The following is an 18,131-nucleotide window of genomic DNA, read 5'->3' as shown; positions in this document are numbered from 1 at the left end:
CTGAGAGAGGGAGGTCAGTGGAGAGGGTGACCAGTGGCCTCGTGAACGGAGATCGACAAAGAAACAAAGATCTCCCTTTCTCTGATCCAAAAGAAAGCCTTCTCAGGCTTCAAAATCGGTAGGAAAATTTTGTGTGAAACTTTAATTCATGTGCAACCCATTTTAACTAGTTTGACCCAAAAAGCCTCATCTAATTTTGATTTAAAATTCTTCAAAAATACAACCTTTTCTGACTTGCTTCAATTTTTAAGGCCTCAAAATAAATCTAAAAAATTTGGGAACATTCACTAATATTCTTTAGATGCTCTGGACTAATTTCTAAAATTGTTTCAATCCCTAGGTTCTATAAAAATTTTGTGAGTTCCTTCACAATGCATCATTTTCTATTAAATTTATCAAATTATTTTTCAATTCCAATTAAAGTAATTACTTGCTCAAAGTTTTAATTATGATGCTCATGAATGCTTAATGATATTTATAAGAAACTGGGATGTTACAACTTCACACAAACACCGAACCATTCGGTGAACCCTTCAATTTTTGCTTCTGAATTGAAATACACCTGTATGAACTCTTCTGAATACCGAACCATTCGGTGTGGTCAAAATCTCACACACTGGACTATCCGTTCCGTGCATTTTTCCTGAATCAGAGACAGAAAACTCCTATTCTATTTTTCTCACCAACTTCAGTTAATCATAAACAAAATCATGTATAGATAAGCGCAAACAAAACAAACTCAACTTAATTTATACTTTGTCAATAACACATTACATATAAGTATATAACACCCATGCATGACGCCGCTAGCAGGCGGTAGCAGCGTGCGGTAGTACAGTTCAATTCCACCGGGCCATGATTACATGAATGGTTCGCGCATTCTCCACGCCCTCGAGACGGAAAGGACAATAAATGCGTACATGCATCCGACAGCAACAGCGCGTAGTAACTCCTCTCTGATCTCTGCAGTGCTAGATACATGAACACCGGATTTGTATGTTCTTCTTCTTGAGATGGATTTGTTTGCTCTTCTTCTTCTTCCCATGGTAGGTGTGGTTCATCAGATCGATGAAGTTCTCAGCACGTTTATTCGTGCAATTGTAATACGGGAGACAGAACGGCAGTACGTACGTGCGTCACCAATTGCCGGCGCCCGGCCGGTCGCCGCCGTTCTGTGAGCGCGGCTGGGGAAGTGTCATTGCGGCAGTAGGCGACTCGGGCGTCAATCCGGCGTTTCTCTTAGTGGCTTCTGACCAAAAGCTCTGCCAAATTAAAAATAACCAAAGAAGAACGTTGATTCTAAGCAAACCTGATCCCAAATAATGATTGGTGTGGCATGGTGCTTCCTAAGTTCGTAGACTTCTATACGTTCATGACTTAGCAATGGATCATCACAGATGTCCAGATCTTTGGGATTCTTGGCTTTGACGAACAAACGAAGAAAAGTAGCCGTGCAACATGTACTTCGTCCAATGTTTGATCGAGTAGCAACTAGCAAGTGGGAATAATCTAGTTAACCAGCAACCCCTAGCTAGCTGCCCCTAGCTAGCTGACCTGCTGCCTGCACAAATCGCATAGTGTATACATATACTCCATGCTCTATGAAAGGTACAACGAATGTTAACAGAGGAGTATTTGATTGCGCCCATATTTCTTTTGACTAAGATGTTAATAGGTGTCCCAGAAAGAGAGAAACCATATCTTACCCATCAAGCTTGTAACAAAATGCTCATTTGTTCCGCTACATAAAAAACAGATAAAAAGATATAATTTAGTGACGGATCATTAATATGATCTGTCACTTATGTAACCTTAGGTCAGGACCGGATATTGACTTATCACTGATAACAGGTCATCAGTGATGAGTTATAATATCATCTGTCACTTATTACCTAGTTATAAGTGACGAATTTTTCTACACCAATCGTAAGTGACGGATCATATTAGCACCCGTCACTTATTACTTGGTTATAGGTGATGGGTCTTCATGCACCAGACATAAGTGATGGGTTATGTTACCAGACATAAGTGATGGGTTTTGTTATGACATAACCCATCACTTATGTCTGGTATAAGTGACGGGTTATATTCCGATTCATCACCGATGAGTTAGGTCTGTTATAAGAGCTGGCCAGCTACTGTTCGCGCAAAATAGACTCAACCTTACTGCACGCACAACAGATATGGCAATTTTGTTCGGTTTCACTAGAGGAACTCCAATATATTGTTGATTTGAAGTTTGAATTGTCTCTAGGTCTTTGAAGGTTTGCATCTCCCCCTTTCCTCCTTTTCTAACCGCTATTTAATCTGGATTTTTTGTACTTTGAGTTGTAATTGATCATTTTGCATCTTTATCTAAAATCTTAGTGCAAGTGAGTTGTATTTATGTTAGATTTGATATTAGATTTGCCCAATCTACCGTTTCATACCACAGATCTAGTGTAATGGTACAGAATTTTTAATCGCATGTTGAATCACACAATTAAGGTAATTATTAATGAAGAATAAATATTTTTACATTATAGATGGCAGACAGAAGTTGGATTTACCTTGAGACCCGAACTTGTCCAGAGTACCTAAGCAGGGTGAAGTATTTCATGAGTGCTGCTTTGGCGGATATGAAAGATCATGTTAAAACGGCAATGTATTGTCCATGTCGCGATTACAGGAATGATAAGAAGTTCCCGGAACCAAACAATGTTCATGCACTTGATAATGCGTGGATTTAAAGAGAATTCTATATGTTAGAACAAATATGGCAATGAAGGCCTTAACAAGGGAGAGATGGATCGGGCCCTTAATGTCGATAGTGTGGCTCAAGGACTTACACCCTATGATATAGATCATGATCTTAAGGACGAGAACGTATTAGGTTTCAATGATAATGATCTCGAGGATTTTGTGAAGAAAGTGGACTAGATGGTGCGGGGATGTCGAGTGGCATGACGAGTATAATAATGGTGATTTGCTAAATTTTAAGAATTTGTACGGGATTCCAAGACGCCACTTTATCCCAATTGTAAGGAGAAGTACACACAGATATTTGAGAACCTAAAGCTTCTACTACTGAAGACAACCCATAGTTGGACTGACAAGAGTTCTGAAGCATTGCTGGATCTGCTAAGGGACATGCTACCGAAGGGGAACTTGGTGCCCAATGGTATCTATGACGCGAAAAAGATAATTTTTCCTTTAGGACTGAAAATAGAAAAAATGCATGTATGTAAGCAGGATTGTATCTTGTTTTTATGGAGTATGCAGAGTTGGACAATGCCCCGTATGTGAAACCCATCGATATAAATGTAGAAATGATGATGGAAACGGGGATGAAGGCAAGAAAAGTAAAGGACCTCCTAGGAAGGTGGTGCGGTACTTTTCTATAATTCCCTATCTGAAGTGTTTGTTTGCCAACAAAAAAGATACCCAATTGATGTGTTGGTATAAGAGGAGTTGTAAGAACGACACAATGATATGACACCCAGCGGATTCCGCTCAGTGACGAATCATTGATTTCACATTTGGTTGGTCACTGAAGAATCGAGAAATATTTGGTTTGCTATTTGCATAGATAGTATAAATTCATTCGGTAACATGAGTACCTTACATAGTACCTGGCATGTTGTATTGTCAATCTACAACCTTCCACCCTAGCATTGTAACAAGTGGAAATACATTATGTTGTCGATCCTGATATCAAGACCGAAACGACCTGGCAATGATATCGATGTGTACCTCAGTACTTTAGTCGATGATCTTAAGAAACTCTAGTCGGAAGGCGTCGAGGTATGGAATCGGTACAAGCAAGAATACTTTATCTTGCACGTCATGTTTCTCGTCACCATCAATGATATGCCAGCACTTTGTAACTTGTCAGGTCAGAGCAAAAGAAAAGATGAAGCTTACCCCCCCATTGCTTAGATGACACATGCAGTTTTAGGTTGAACAACTCAAAGAAAATAGTGTACATGCGGCATCGACATTTTCTTCTCAAGAAGCACCCATACCAAAATATGAACAAGAAGTTAGATGACATAAGGGAGAAAGCTTTACCTCCGAGGCATTTCAGTGGGGAAGATATCCACAATCAGGTTAAGAATATTAATGTTCTCCTTGGCAAAATTAATATTATTCGAGCTAGAGTATTGGGAAAAATTAGATGTTCACCATTCTATCGATAACTTGCATGTAAAGAAGAATATATGTGAGAGTCTGATCGATACATTGCTCCAAATAAAGGGAAAAGGAAAGGATCATGAGAACACACATGCTGACCTTGAAGAAATAGGCTTAAGGCTAGAGCTCCATACACATGATACGGACAAAGGAAAACACCGACCCCTAGTAGCTATCACTCTCTCCAAGAAGGAGAAAAAAGAATTCTGTGAGTTCTTGCAAAGTGTGAAAGTTCCCTCTGGTTATTTATCCAACATCGCAAGACTTGTTTCGGTGAAAGAGCGAAAAATAAATTTCACCATAATGAAGTCCCATGATTGTCATGTAACGATGACATCACTGTTTGCGGTGACTATTAGGAACTTCCACCCAATTAAGATTCGTGACGCTATCCTGAGCTTATGCTTTTTCTTCAATGCAATTAAATAAAAGGTGCTCGATCTAGACACACCAGAGGAGCTAGAAAAAAAAAACACTTTGAGACTATGTATTCTTGAGGTGTATTTCCCACCATCCTTTTTCGATATCATGGTACATCTCACTGCTCACCTTGTGAAGAAAATACACTACCTTGGTCCTATGTTCCTGCATCATATGTTTCCATATGAGAGATATATGGGCGTTCTCAAGTGGTACGTAAGGAATAGAGTCTTTCCTGAGGGATGCATCGTGCAAGGTTACGCAACAGAGGAGGCATTGGAGTGATCTATTAATTACATTGACCAAATAACCCAATTGACGTGCCTAAGTCTCACCATGAGAGGAGGTTCGCAGGTGTAGGGGTTCTGGGGGAGAGGGCAATAACTCCTAATCTGAAGGCATATAACCAAGCTCAATTCCTCATGCTACAACAAATGAGCGAAGTGTGCACATATGTCAATGAACACAAGCAGATGCTACTTGAAGAGAATCTAGGGCAGATCAAAACTTAGGTTGCGAGGCAACATATGCAAAGGTTCACGACTTGGTTCCGAGACCGAATCAGAAAATTGAGTACTCCTACAAGTGCTCTAATAAAAAATGGTATCAGGCCCTATATACACAATTATGACATATCAAGGGTACGATATAAACGGATACACATTTTTACACGATTGCCCAAGATGAGAAGAGTATATACCAGAACAGTGGTGTCTGTATAGATCCTTATGATAATGACATGCAGAGTGACGTATACTATGGTCAAATAGAGGTGGTCTGGGAACTGAACTACTTGGGATTCAAGGTAGCCTTGTTTCGGTGCTATTAGGTACATGGGGCAAAGTGCGTCACTAATGATAAGTATGGATTCATTAGCGTTGATCTCAAACTTGTTGGATACAAGTTTGAACCATTCATACTCGCTAAAGATATTCGCCAAGTATTTTATGTGACTGACACAACAAAGAAGAAACGCCATATGGTTCTTGCTGGGAAAGACACATCGTCGGAGTTGCAAACATCTTTGATGAGGAGGAGTTCAATCAATTCAATGAAATCCCCCCTTGTGCTACTGCAATTGTGCCACGCCTTTCGCTGACTGAGAAAACTCCATACCTGCACTCTAACCATAACGAAGGGATCCAAGCCAAGAAAGCACAAAAATGGAAAATTTGAATTTGAGTGTCAAATTTGTAATATTAATGTCAAATTTGAATTTATATATATTAAATTTGTCATATTAATGTCAAATATGTAATATTATTATGTCAAATTTGAATTTTAGGTTTCAAGTTATTTGAATTTGTTGTATTAATGTCAAATTTGTAATATTAAGTGATAGGACATAAGTAAAAGGTGACAGGTGAAGATTATAACTCGTCACCTATGACTTATAATAGGTGATGGGTGAAGAATCTTCACCTATCACCTATCTTAACCTGTCACCTATGTTTTATAATAGGTGACGGGTGAAATTCTTAACATGTCACCTATGACCATATATGTATATATAGAAAACCCCGTGCGCCCTCCTCTGTCTCATTTTGCCTAAGTCATCCTGTGAGAACGCACTAGGGTTCACCGCCGCCCGTCTCCACCATGCCTCAGAGCCTGCCAGAGCCTCTCTGCCGCCCTTCGCCCTCCACCACGTGCCTCCTCCATCGACCCTGAGCCACCTCTGAGCACCCGACTTCCATCGACGCCCTCTCCTCCGTGCACCGCCACACTCGGAGCACCACCTCCCTCATCCCCAACATGCCCTGGCCTCCCCACACGTCGCCCGGCCTCCTCGTCCCCAATGCGCCACCCCGGCGATGCGGCTCGGCCTCTCCGCACACCGCCTCCATCTGGTCCCCGCCTCCCATGTTGTCGTGCTCTCTGTGGTTGGCCCCAGTCAGCACCAGGCAGGCCGCAGGCGGGCTCCTGGGCGATAGCCGGTGCGTCTGTGCTGGGGCCGGTGCAGGAGAGACAGAGAGTGGAGGGCGGCCGACGCGTAGAGCCGCATGCGGGCAGGTAACTCGGCAGGGCAGGCAGGCCACACTGCCGCAGGTGGCACTCAGCAGAACGCCAGAACTGAAAGGTATAAAATTCCCATTTCTACAGGCTGCAGCTAGATATTATAGACCATAGTCCATAGACATGATCGATTGATAGTTGAGAAATTACAGCAAAAAAAAAAGGGGAAACCTTTTGTCAGATTATATATGATGGAAAAAAGTTGTGCTCAACCACCACTAGGTGCTGCCAGTGGGTGATGACCTCGGCTGCTTGCACGGCCACCAACTCAGATCCTGAATTCAACAACAATCATTTAGCAGATAATGAAATGGATATTGATCAACTGAAAACAAAGAGGTCTGCTTCTGCTAATTTGCTGATTAGAAAGATCCCGTACATTGACCTCAGGCTGAGTTAGACAACAAGCATTTCCATCTTAGTTAGCATACATCGAGTAGTTGGAATTTGCATTAACTAGCATAACTCAAAGTGGTAACAGGGAAAATAATCCGCAAACCACAAAGTCTGACCAACAAAATAATTAATAGAGCTCCATGAATCTAAAGACAAAGGTAGGAGCAACGAACTTTAAGATCAGGGTGACTGCAGATATTTACTGTGTCCCAATTCTTGCGTTGTATTTTTAGGGTGCCCTGATTTAGTATGAAGTCTTGTTACAGTTCCTTAAACAATACACCAGAAGATTTTCGTTAAACTGTAGGAAACTGAAAGCGCGCGTCTCACATTGATTTGAACTACCCGATTGTTTGTTCGGTACTTAAGTGTGCGTTTCACATGTATAATGTACATCCATATTGCTAGCACTCATCATCTGAGCTGGTGAACTTGTGCTCGAGGGCCTTGCACGTATTAACTATGCAAAGAAATAATTAATCGATGGTCCACTTGTGGTAACCATGTCTTTCTCGGTAAGAATTTCACTACATGCCAACCAATAGGATTACATGTAGTGTCTTACAATAGTTTGAGAGATATCGTCATTGAAAGTTGATTGTTTTTCTCTGTCAAGAATCTAGACAGTAGTAGTTCAAAACAGTTAATGACTATCAAAATGGAATAATTCTATGGTATGATCTGAAGCAAGATTGTAGAATTTTTCATAATCTTTCCAACGGCGCAAAGTATGTCTTCAGAGGATAAGTAGAACTCTAATTTTGGCCATTTAAACTTGTTGTTTCATCGTTTGAAAAGTTCGGTCATGTTCAGGTAAGGTTTAGGCCTTCTTAATGATTTTTTCTGAAAAGCAAATGTATACCAGAGTTGTAGTTTGTGAAAATTTCTAGCTTCCGGTGAAAAACAAAAAAAGAGAAGCACCCTGTCAGTTTCTGTCAGACAGTTTATGTTCGCTGTTTTCAACTGAGAATTAGGCAGCCTTAGAGGCTAGATAAAATTATGGCTTCTTCATGAAAGTTGTAGATATTTTTCTATAGTTTCCGAAAATGTATCTTTTTGTTGTCATAGCTGTTGTAGGAAAAAGATTAAAAAGAATCAAGCAGCACTGCTGCATTTGAACGAATGCAATCTTTGCTTTTGATAAGCGAGGTTCCAGGCGTAGGAATGCTTTACTTTATGCATGCATTCATTTGCATTGCACCACATATGAAGTTATATGTCGTCGTTTGCTGGCCACTACTTGTACCGGTACGTGTCGTATGTTGCCTGAGGAGGGGTACAGTGCTACCCTGTTCTTAACCTTGATTGTAGAGTTTTTACACCTCTTGTAGTTAGACTGATGGTACCCTGTTCTTAACCTTAATTCTTTTTTTCCTCTATTGAGAATAGAATATACTACACTTGATTTCCATGAGGCAGAAAAGGACCGTCACCCTTCAGAAACCACAACCACAGATGATGCTAGCACTAGAGGCTGGACCGGCACAAGATGGGGTAGATAGTTGCCCAAACCCGCACCTGTTGTCCTCCTCCACTAGCAGCGAAAGCCAGTTTCACAGCCCGAGCCCTGTTCCTTGCGAGCAGGAGAGCCGACGTCGGGCAAGTAGCGAAGAATACAACCTAGTTGAAGAGGTATTGATATGAGTCAATGCATTTTATACTTCTTGAATGCAGGAATATTTTTTGTTTATATCAACTCCCCTTTTTTTTCTCTCTAGATGAAGGAAGCTCTCCAAACCAGACAACTGGTAATGGTGCACGACCTGAAAGCCAAGGTCACAAACACAGTGGCCGACAGACAAGGTTACTATCACAGGAATCGATGCTGATGGGCTACCTACGAATGAAAAGGCCTTGAATAGATTTCAGATGGTTACAGGGCTCATTGATCGAGAGAAGGTGCCAATAACGACTAAATTTGATGACCTCAGTGATGAAGCTAAGAGGGACTTACTCGATAATGTCGTTAAGGAGTATCTGCAGTACCCTCGAAACATAAGTGAGCATCAAATGATCGTTGCGGTCAATGTAGCAATGAAAGCGATCGGTTATTGGCTAAAAGGGTGGCACCCTTCGAGAGCTACAAGCACTAGAAAGAGGAAGATTGGGATGCTTTTGTGCAGATAAAGAACTCAGAGTAGTTCAAAAAGGAGACTGAGGAGAAGAAGAAGCTTCGGGATAGGAACAAGCACAACCACAGGACCGGCGCAACCAGTTATGTGGGGAAAAAGGTGAAATGGCAGGCAGAGGATGAAAAGTTAACCATAGAAGGCTGTGAGAATCCTTGGTTACAATTCTTGGGATGATTGCAATCATATTTGCGTGCAAGGGGTGAGCTATCTGAAAGCAGAGAAATCACATGTAGAAATAGTGAAACCTGGTCAGTCGTAGAAAAAGTAAAAGAAAAGGCAGCCGAAGCTAGCTAAGGTTCTTTCACCGGGGTTAGGGAACATGATGTTCTCTCAGTGGTGTTGGGAAACCCAGAGCACCCAGGTCGAGTGCAAGGTGTATCAAGTTCCCAGAGCTGGAAATACGGCTTTCCTGAAGACCACAGAATGTACAAGAAGAGAAAGAGGTCGGGTGTAGTGGACGTGGATGCATTGACACAGGACATCACTCGAAAAGTTTACACAAACATCATGCAAACACTTGCAGCACAGGGAATAGAGATTACCATCCCAGCGGAAGCTAGATCTAGAACTGCAGGGAAGAGTAGCTGCGCCTCCAAGGAGGTCGATCAACAAGTAGCTGTTGTCGTGACTGAACTGGATAATATTGACTTGCTTGAAGGGCCCATGCTCTGCAGCATTATAATCAGGCCTGGTGGATATGTCATCAAGGTTGTAAGAGGAGGTTGCAAGAGGCTAGGTGCTTCCAGACGTCTGTATCTTACATATGGTCCCGATACGTGATGGCTATGCCGTGGTTACGGTGGATATGGAACACATCAATGCCATTAATCATGTGGTGGAGCCCCCCCCCCCCAACGATGAAGTCACAACTCTGGATGACTCTTCGGCAAAGGATCGAGTGGAAGAGGGGTAACATCATGGTCTCCAGTGAATCCTAGTCTGGACGAGCTTCAAGTGCACTGTCGCGCCTATCACTTCTAAATAAGGCAGCTTCACTATTTTCTCCTCCTCTAGAGAAGTCGGCTTCACTACCTTCTACCCCATATCCAGCAACCTCACTTCCAGCTCCAATGTCGTCTCCCCCAAAGAGCTAAATGAAGAAGGAAAGGAGGCCGAGAAGAAAGGCTCCAAGAACCACATGCCGAAGAGGTCGAAGGCCATTGTACCAGCGAAGAAGTCAATGGACATTGGAGCAACATGGACTAGTGCCACAAAAAATTCAAATATAGGAATCCCTTGCTGAGGGTAGATGACCTAATAAGTGCGGGACAAGAATGTGTCAACTAGCATAATTACTACATGCAGACTTCTAGAGACATCAATGATCAAGCCATAGTTATACAGTACAAACAACGACACTTCTTAAAAGATGATGGCTACTTCCTTGTGGGTTTTAATGACTTATATGACCTCTTCAACCTTTATTCCATGTACGTATCGTTATTACGGATATTCACACTGTAAGCCCCTTGAAACTGGACATTCATTAATTAATGCCACTAATTCTTGAATCTAACTATATTCTTATCTATAGGCACATGATTAAACAAACAAGGAAGAACAACGAGCCCCTTAGATTTCTTGACCCTGAGGCTATTACTATCTCAGTTATCCAACTTCACCCCGACTACACTGTGGACTATGTGGCCAAGGTAATGCAATATTATTCCAAAATGGACTACCTGTTAGGCACCCACAACACCGATGGTCGTTGGATCTTTCTGGTCATTTGCCTCAAGCGGAACTTGGTGTGGTACCTCGACTCATCAAGACCAATAGGACCAAAAGGCAAACCTGGAGAGCATGATTACAGTACTGTATAAGGACTCCTCGACGCGTAAGTTCTGCCTGGATTAGTTTACATATTTAACTTTTCTAACATTCAAATGTTCCTTAATCGATCCCTCTTTATGTAGGGCTCTTGGCAAGTAGCTTCGAGTTGATCCTGACTACAACGTGATAAACGACCGCAGACTGACACATAAGACCGGGTTCACAGTAAGTGCCACCAAATATATGTACCTTCGAGCTTTTTTCCTTTCAATCTAAATGTAAATTTTCTTTTCCGCAGTGCCATTAACAATCACTGGGCAACACCTGCAGATTCTACGTTTTGTGAAACATGCTCCTCACGCTCCAATCAAAGGATATCAAATCCTCCGATGTAAGTTCAAAAGAAGATTATTCAATACTAATTTCAATAATTAGTTTAATTCCCTGATAACATGACATTGGTTACACATCAAATCATGCTGGATTTTTCAGCTTGTTTTCTCGATGACGGTGCACTCCTGAGGATTCAACAACGGAGTGCTAAGTTCATGATGTTTGAAGTCATCAGCCCACACAGCAAGTTACACTATAGAAACCCTAGAGGTCTTATGTAATATGAGTTGATTGGACCTTTGTAACATTTATGATTCAGTAATGAATTGATGGAAACTTTGTAACCTTTATGATTCTGTGATGAAGTGAGTTCTTATATAAGTGTGTTTATTGATATGGATTTGGATGCGTTGTTGTTGTTTATAGGGAGAAGACGACTGCTAAATCTTGGCTATGCTCTAGGATGCAGCTAGGAAACAATACAATCATGTAGGGTAAAATACACATAAGTGATGGGTAACTTTGTTACCAGTCACTTATGTTATCATATAAGTGATGGATGACTTATTAACCTGTCACTTATGTATAACATAAGTGACGGGTAACATAATTGATGGGTAATTTAGTTACTCGTCACTTATAATATGACATAAGTGATTGGTGAAGAGGTTACTCGTCACTTATGTCTTCTCCCCAATACATGGGTGAATAACATAAGTGATGGGTGAAGAGGTTATCCGCCACTTATGTCTTGCTCCCAAGGACATGTGAGACGCTCATAGGTGACAGGTCACGGTTACAAACCGTCACCTATGACCTTATTGGTGATAGGTCCTTACCCGTCACTGATGACTAGTCATCAGTGATGCATTCTTGCATCGGGGTGACGGGTGCAGTACCCGTCACCCATGTCTGTTATGACCCATCACCCTTAGCCTTTTTCACGTAGTGTTCGTTACATGCTTGCATGGCATGGCAGGATGAATGAAGAATCTACACAGGTAGAAAAGCAAAGGAGATGATATTGGACAAAATGCTCATTTTCTTCATAGCCAGGATATATAAATAATTACCTAGCAGAAATATTTGAAATTTACCCGTGCATGAACGGGCCCAAAATATCTATCTATCCTTGTATATCTATACTCCTATATATGCACGAGTTGTGGCAGATCCGATCAATCTCCATCGTTCACCCAAGATAATCAAATGGTCACTGTGCAAAGTTGGATCCTGTTTCTCCATCCAAAAATATATTTAATCTCCCATTATTTATCTTTCATACCTAGATATCAATATTTGCCTTCCCTACATTCCAATAACATATTAAATATCCCATTGTTTGCATTTTATACCTAGAAGTCCAATCACTACCACAGAATCAGTGAAAGCAGATAGAATATCACAGATAGTTTTTTAGGATCCGTCACTGAGAAAATACCCACAGATGGTTGCTAAGACAAACATGTATGTAATATGACCACTGTTTGGGTGTGCCAGAACTCATAGACGGGTTTTCTCAAACCTGTCTGTTTCTATCATACAGACACAAATGGAGTTTAGAAAAAAAAAACCTGTCTATGATATTATCGTAGATGTTGTCTTGTAAGATCTGTTTATGTCTATATGATAGATACAAACGGATTATCTAAAAAACAGTATGTAGTTAAAGACCCAGGTATTGTTTTAAATTTGATCTCTCGCTCTTCGGCTTTCTACTACCCCCATAAACACAAACTACCCGTCTCCCTCACTGAAGCGACGAGAAGTTCATCTCCCTCGCTTGAGCGATGAATCCCCTTCCCCGTACTGAGGTGAGTAGGGTTTGCATCATAGTTTTATTAGGGTTTGCATCGCGGGTTTGTTAGGGTTTGCTTCGATTCGTGTACTGAAGGTAATGTGGTGTTTGTGTCTGCGATGGGCTTGTTCCTATGGTTGATTCCACGGTCTAGATCCTTGGCATTGATTTTGATCGTGTGAAATATGTGTTCTTTGATGTTGTGAAGGGCACCACCATGGATCCAATTTTTGATGTGAATTGTGTTCTACATTTTGTTATTCCAGATGGAAATTTCTCTATTGTTGTTTATCACAATGGTGACATTTTCATGTACTGCAAGATTGGTTTAAACAATCATATCATACTTAACAATGGCTGGCGATTCGGCAACAATGTAGTTTGGTTCTGGCACATGACTGAGGTAGCCAGGATGAAGCCTGATTTGAATGACATCGAGATGATGATTGAAGATGATGCTTTGGTTGACTTTGTGGTGAAACGCAGGGGGCTGAGATGATGTCAATCATCTCAGCTTTCTGGAAGACGGCATCGTTAATGATGTCAATCATCTCATCCTTCTAAAAGACAGTGTCAATGATGTCAATCATCTCATCTTTTTAAAAGACCACACGATACAATTAGGGATTATGTATAGCTAGGTTTATGTTATGAACAATGTGTGCTGTTGAGATGGCGTATATAGAACAATGTGTTCCCATGTGTTATATATCTGTATGATGTTCTTATGTATATACATGTGATATTCTTATTTGTGATATGTATATGTCTATGATGTTCTTATGTATATCATGAAGTGTGATGTATGTCATATCACGAGGTCAGACATGTAGAAAAATGGTTTCTTAGGGGAGAAAGGGTCATATAGATGTTTTTTCAAAAAAAAAATACATATGTGACACTTTATACAGATGAGTTTCAACAAAAATCATATGTGACCATACGCACAGATAGTTTTACTTATTCAATTTGATATATCCTGAATTGATTTTATGTATGTGAAACACGTGTGCAGTTACTAGTAGTATTGAAACATCTTGTCTCTTGGCCAAGAGATAATAAAATCTACATCTATGTATATTTACATGCCAACAAATGCAACAACTAAATTAGAACGAGGGGCCACTATTACAGAACTAGCCTTTTATGCCGACTCATCACTGCTAGCTCCTAATGGATCGACAGTGATGGGGCATCATTGCCGGTTCATAAGCCAAACAAGAAGAATCACTCATTGTGGCTTATGAACCAGCAATGATAAGGGTCATCACTGTCGGCCGATGGCTTGAGCCAGCAGTGATGCCCAGCTCCCTCATCACTACTGGCTTAAGCCACTGTCCGGCAGTGATAATAGTGCATCACTGCCGACTGGTTATATGAGCCGACAGTAATGTCTCAGCTACATAAAAGTCACCATCTCCTTCTCCAAGCTCGAGCACAACAAAGAGGAGCTCTGTTCTTGCTCGGTGGCGGTCCTTTTTGGTCACCAAGTTCTTGGTGGCTTCAAAATTTTGAGGAATCCTCATGCCCTAGGTGTTCCAAGGTATGTAACTTCATCTCCAATCTATTTCTAGTTGAATTTTATTTGCTAAATTGCTCTAAATTTTGAAATGATGGAGATGATCCTATGGCCATGATGTTTTGAGACAATGTGGATGCAATTATATCTCATTTATGATACGGAAGCTTCAATTAGTAGCTTATTGTGGAAAGTGTCTTTATTATTGATTTACATTAGCTATATCTATGAGCATATTTATTTTTTTAATGAATTAGAAAATTTAGCCATGATATTAAAGTATATAGAAAACTCTAGTTATATTTTTTATATTTTAATTAATTAGCAAGCTCCAATATAGGAACTTTAATATGAGCATATTTATGGTTGATTTTAATGAATTAGAAAAATTAGCCATGATATTTAGGTATGTAGCAAGCTCCAATTATATTGGTTATATTTTAATTAATTAGCATTCTCCAATGTGGAAACTTTAGGTATGAGCATATTTATTTTGATTTTTAATGAATTAGAAAATTTTGCCATGATATTTAGGTACGTAGCAAGATACAATTATATTTTTTATATTTTATTTAATTAGAAAGCTTCAATATAGAGACTTTATGTATGAGCATATTTATTTTTCATTTTTACTTAATTAGTCCTACATAAGGGTTGAATAATAAATGAAAAATACTAGGGATGGCACCAGCAAACACTCATCGGAAGCGGACGCGAAAGCATATAAAACGCGGCTCCTCCAACCCAGGCCACTTGCCAGTAGGAGATGGCTAGGTAATTTATTTGTTAGTGATTGTAAAATATTCTAGATGTTATGAATTTGGATTTACAATAATGATATAGTTGTAGATAGACAAAAGATGGATGTACGATGCGAGCCATGTGAGCGTAGAGTACAAGAACGGCGTGGAGTGTTTCCTGGTAGCAGCCGTGATGCACAAGTCAAATACACAGTCTCAATACATCTGTTGTCCATGCGTCGATTGTGAGAACAAAAGGCAGTTTTGCACCACCCAGCAGATATATTCCCACTTGATGCCTAGCTATACCCGTTGGACCGAGTATGGTGAAGTTGAGATCGTACAGGAAGGGCAATACATTGGCAAAGAAGATAAAGAGTTGTGCACCGATATGCTAGCCAACGAATACACTGATTGGTTGATGATGATCTAGAGGAGATGTTGGCCGATGCTAACGTCAATGATCTGGAGCGGATGTTGTGCGATGGGGAGGGGAACTTCACCAATGAAAGAGAGTTTCAAAAGTTATGTACCGTGCTTTCACTGCTACAATTGAAGTCAAGCAATGGGTGGTCTGATACAAGCTTCACAAAGTTGTTACTGTTCTTAAAGAAATTGCTTCTAACGGGAAATGTGCTGCCAGAAAACACGTATCAGGCAAAGCAGGTTGTATGCCCATTGGGGATGGAAGTGCAAAAAATACATGCATGTCCAAATGATTGCATGTTGTATCGTGGAGAACATGCAGACTTGGAAGCGTTCCTCGCCTATGGTGCAGCACGGTACAAGCACGACGGTGATGATATCGATCGTGAAGGAAAGAAGAAAAGGCCTCCCATCAATGTGATGTGGTATTTTCCTATAGTCCCCCATTTGGACTGTTTATTTGCGAACAAAAGGCATGCTGAACTAATACGATGGCACGCTGAGTAGCGCAAGGATGATGGAATACTAAGACACCCCGCTGATCGCTGATTCCACGCAGTGGAGAAACATTGATAGGAAATATAAGGAGCTATTTGCAAAAGATATGAGGAATATAAGATTTGGGTTAAGTACGGATGGGGTGAATCCATTCGGCAATATGAGCAGTAGTCATATCACTTGGTCTGAGATTCTATGTATCTACAACTTTCCTCCTCGGTTGTCTATGAAGCGGAAGTTTATTATGATGCTGGTGTTGATACCAGGGCCGAGGAAACCTGGCAACGATATTGATGTCTACTTAAAACCATTAATCGAAGATCTTGTAGTATTGTGGAACGTTGGTGTGCAGGTATGGGATGCATACAAATGAGATAACTTCACCCTACGTGCAATGTTGTTCATAACAATCCAGGATTTGCCAGCCCTTGGCAACCTATCGATCCAGACTATCAAAGGCTTATTGTACATTTGTGCATTGCTTGGATGAAACAAAGAGCTTGTGGCTGAAGAATAGCCAAAAAATGGTGTACCTTGGTCAACGTAAATTTCTTCGCAAGGACCATCCATACTGCAGCAACAGGAGAGCTTTGATGGGAAAGATGAGACTCGATCACCTCCTAAGAATCGTACTAGGAGATAGGTACATGAGATGGTAAAGGGACTTAGGGTTATCCTTGGAAAGGGACGTGGGAGTACACTGGTTCCGAAATCTAATCTTGGAGCTCCTATGTTCAAAAAGATTCTATTTTTTATGACTTAGCTTATTGACCGAATTTTGGAGGTTCGACACGTAATCAATGTCATGCACATTGAGAAGAACGTGTTTGATAGCTTGATTGGTACATTACTAGACATACTTGGCAAAACAAATGATACACTCTAAGTACGAAAGGATCTGAAATGTTTGAAACTCAGACAGGATCTACATCCTGAAACATATGGAAGAAGGCGATAAATATATTGGTCCCGTTAGCTATAGTCTGAGTAAGACAGAGAAAATTGCAATGTGCGAGTGCTTACATGGAATCAAAATTTCATCTGGTTACTCTGCCAACATAAAGAGACTAGTAAACATGAAAGATTTGAAATTAACTGGCATGAAGTCTCATGATTGTCATGTGATGATGACACAGATGCTCTCAATTGCAATTAGAGGTATTCTTCGAATGTCCGACACCCAATCATAAAGTTTTGTTCATTCTTCAATGTGATATCACAGAAGGCCATCGATCTGACCAAGCTAGATAAGCTATAGGAAGATGTGGTTGAGACTATCCCAGATTGAGGCGTTGTTCCCCCATCATTTTTTTATATCATGGTGCATCTCATTGTTCACATTGTGAAAGAGATACGGATTCTTGGCCCCGTATTTCTGCATCAGATGTACCCTTTCGAGAGGTTCATGGGAGTTCTGAAGAGATATGTTCATAAACGAAATCAGCTGGAAGGCTACATGGCCAAGGGTTGGGGAACCAAGGAGGTCATTGATTTCTGTGTCGACTACATGAATCTCAAATTGATTGGTATGCTTGTATCTCACCATGAGGGGAGGCTACAGGGGAAAGGGACGATAGGTGCAAACTCATTACACACTAACGACCCTATTTTATTCACACAAGCACATTTTGCAGTTCTGCAATAATCAGTTGTAGTGGACCCGTATGTTAAAGAACACTAGGAAGTCCGATGTTTGGATCGCACAAGAGCATCGAGATCATTTTGGCACCTGGCTACGTAGACAGGTGGTGGATAAGCAGATAGAGTGTGCTCAGTTGAATATGTTCACTCACGAACTGTCAACTACAACCCTTACATTCCAAGGATATGACATAAATGGCTATACATTTTATACGAGAGCTCAGGATAATAAGTGCGCCAACCAAAATAGCGGTGTTCGTATAGAT

This window comes from Phragmites australis, chromosome 17 (assembly GCF_958298935.1).
Source record: "Phragmites australis chromosome 17, lpPhrAust1.1, whole genome shotgun sequence".
Lineage (NCBI taxonomy): Eukaryota > Viridiplantae > Streptophyta > Magnoliopsida > Poales > Poaceae > Phragmites > Phragmites australis.
The sequence above is the reverse complement of the archived record's forward strand: the minus strand, read 5'-3'. Positions refer to the sequence as shown.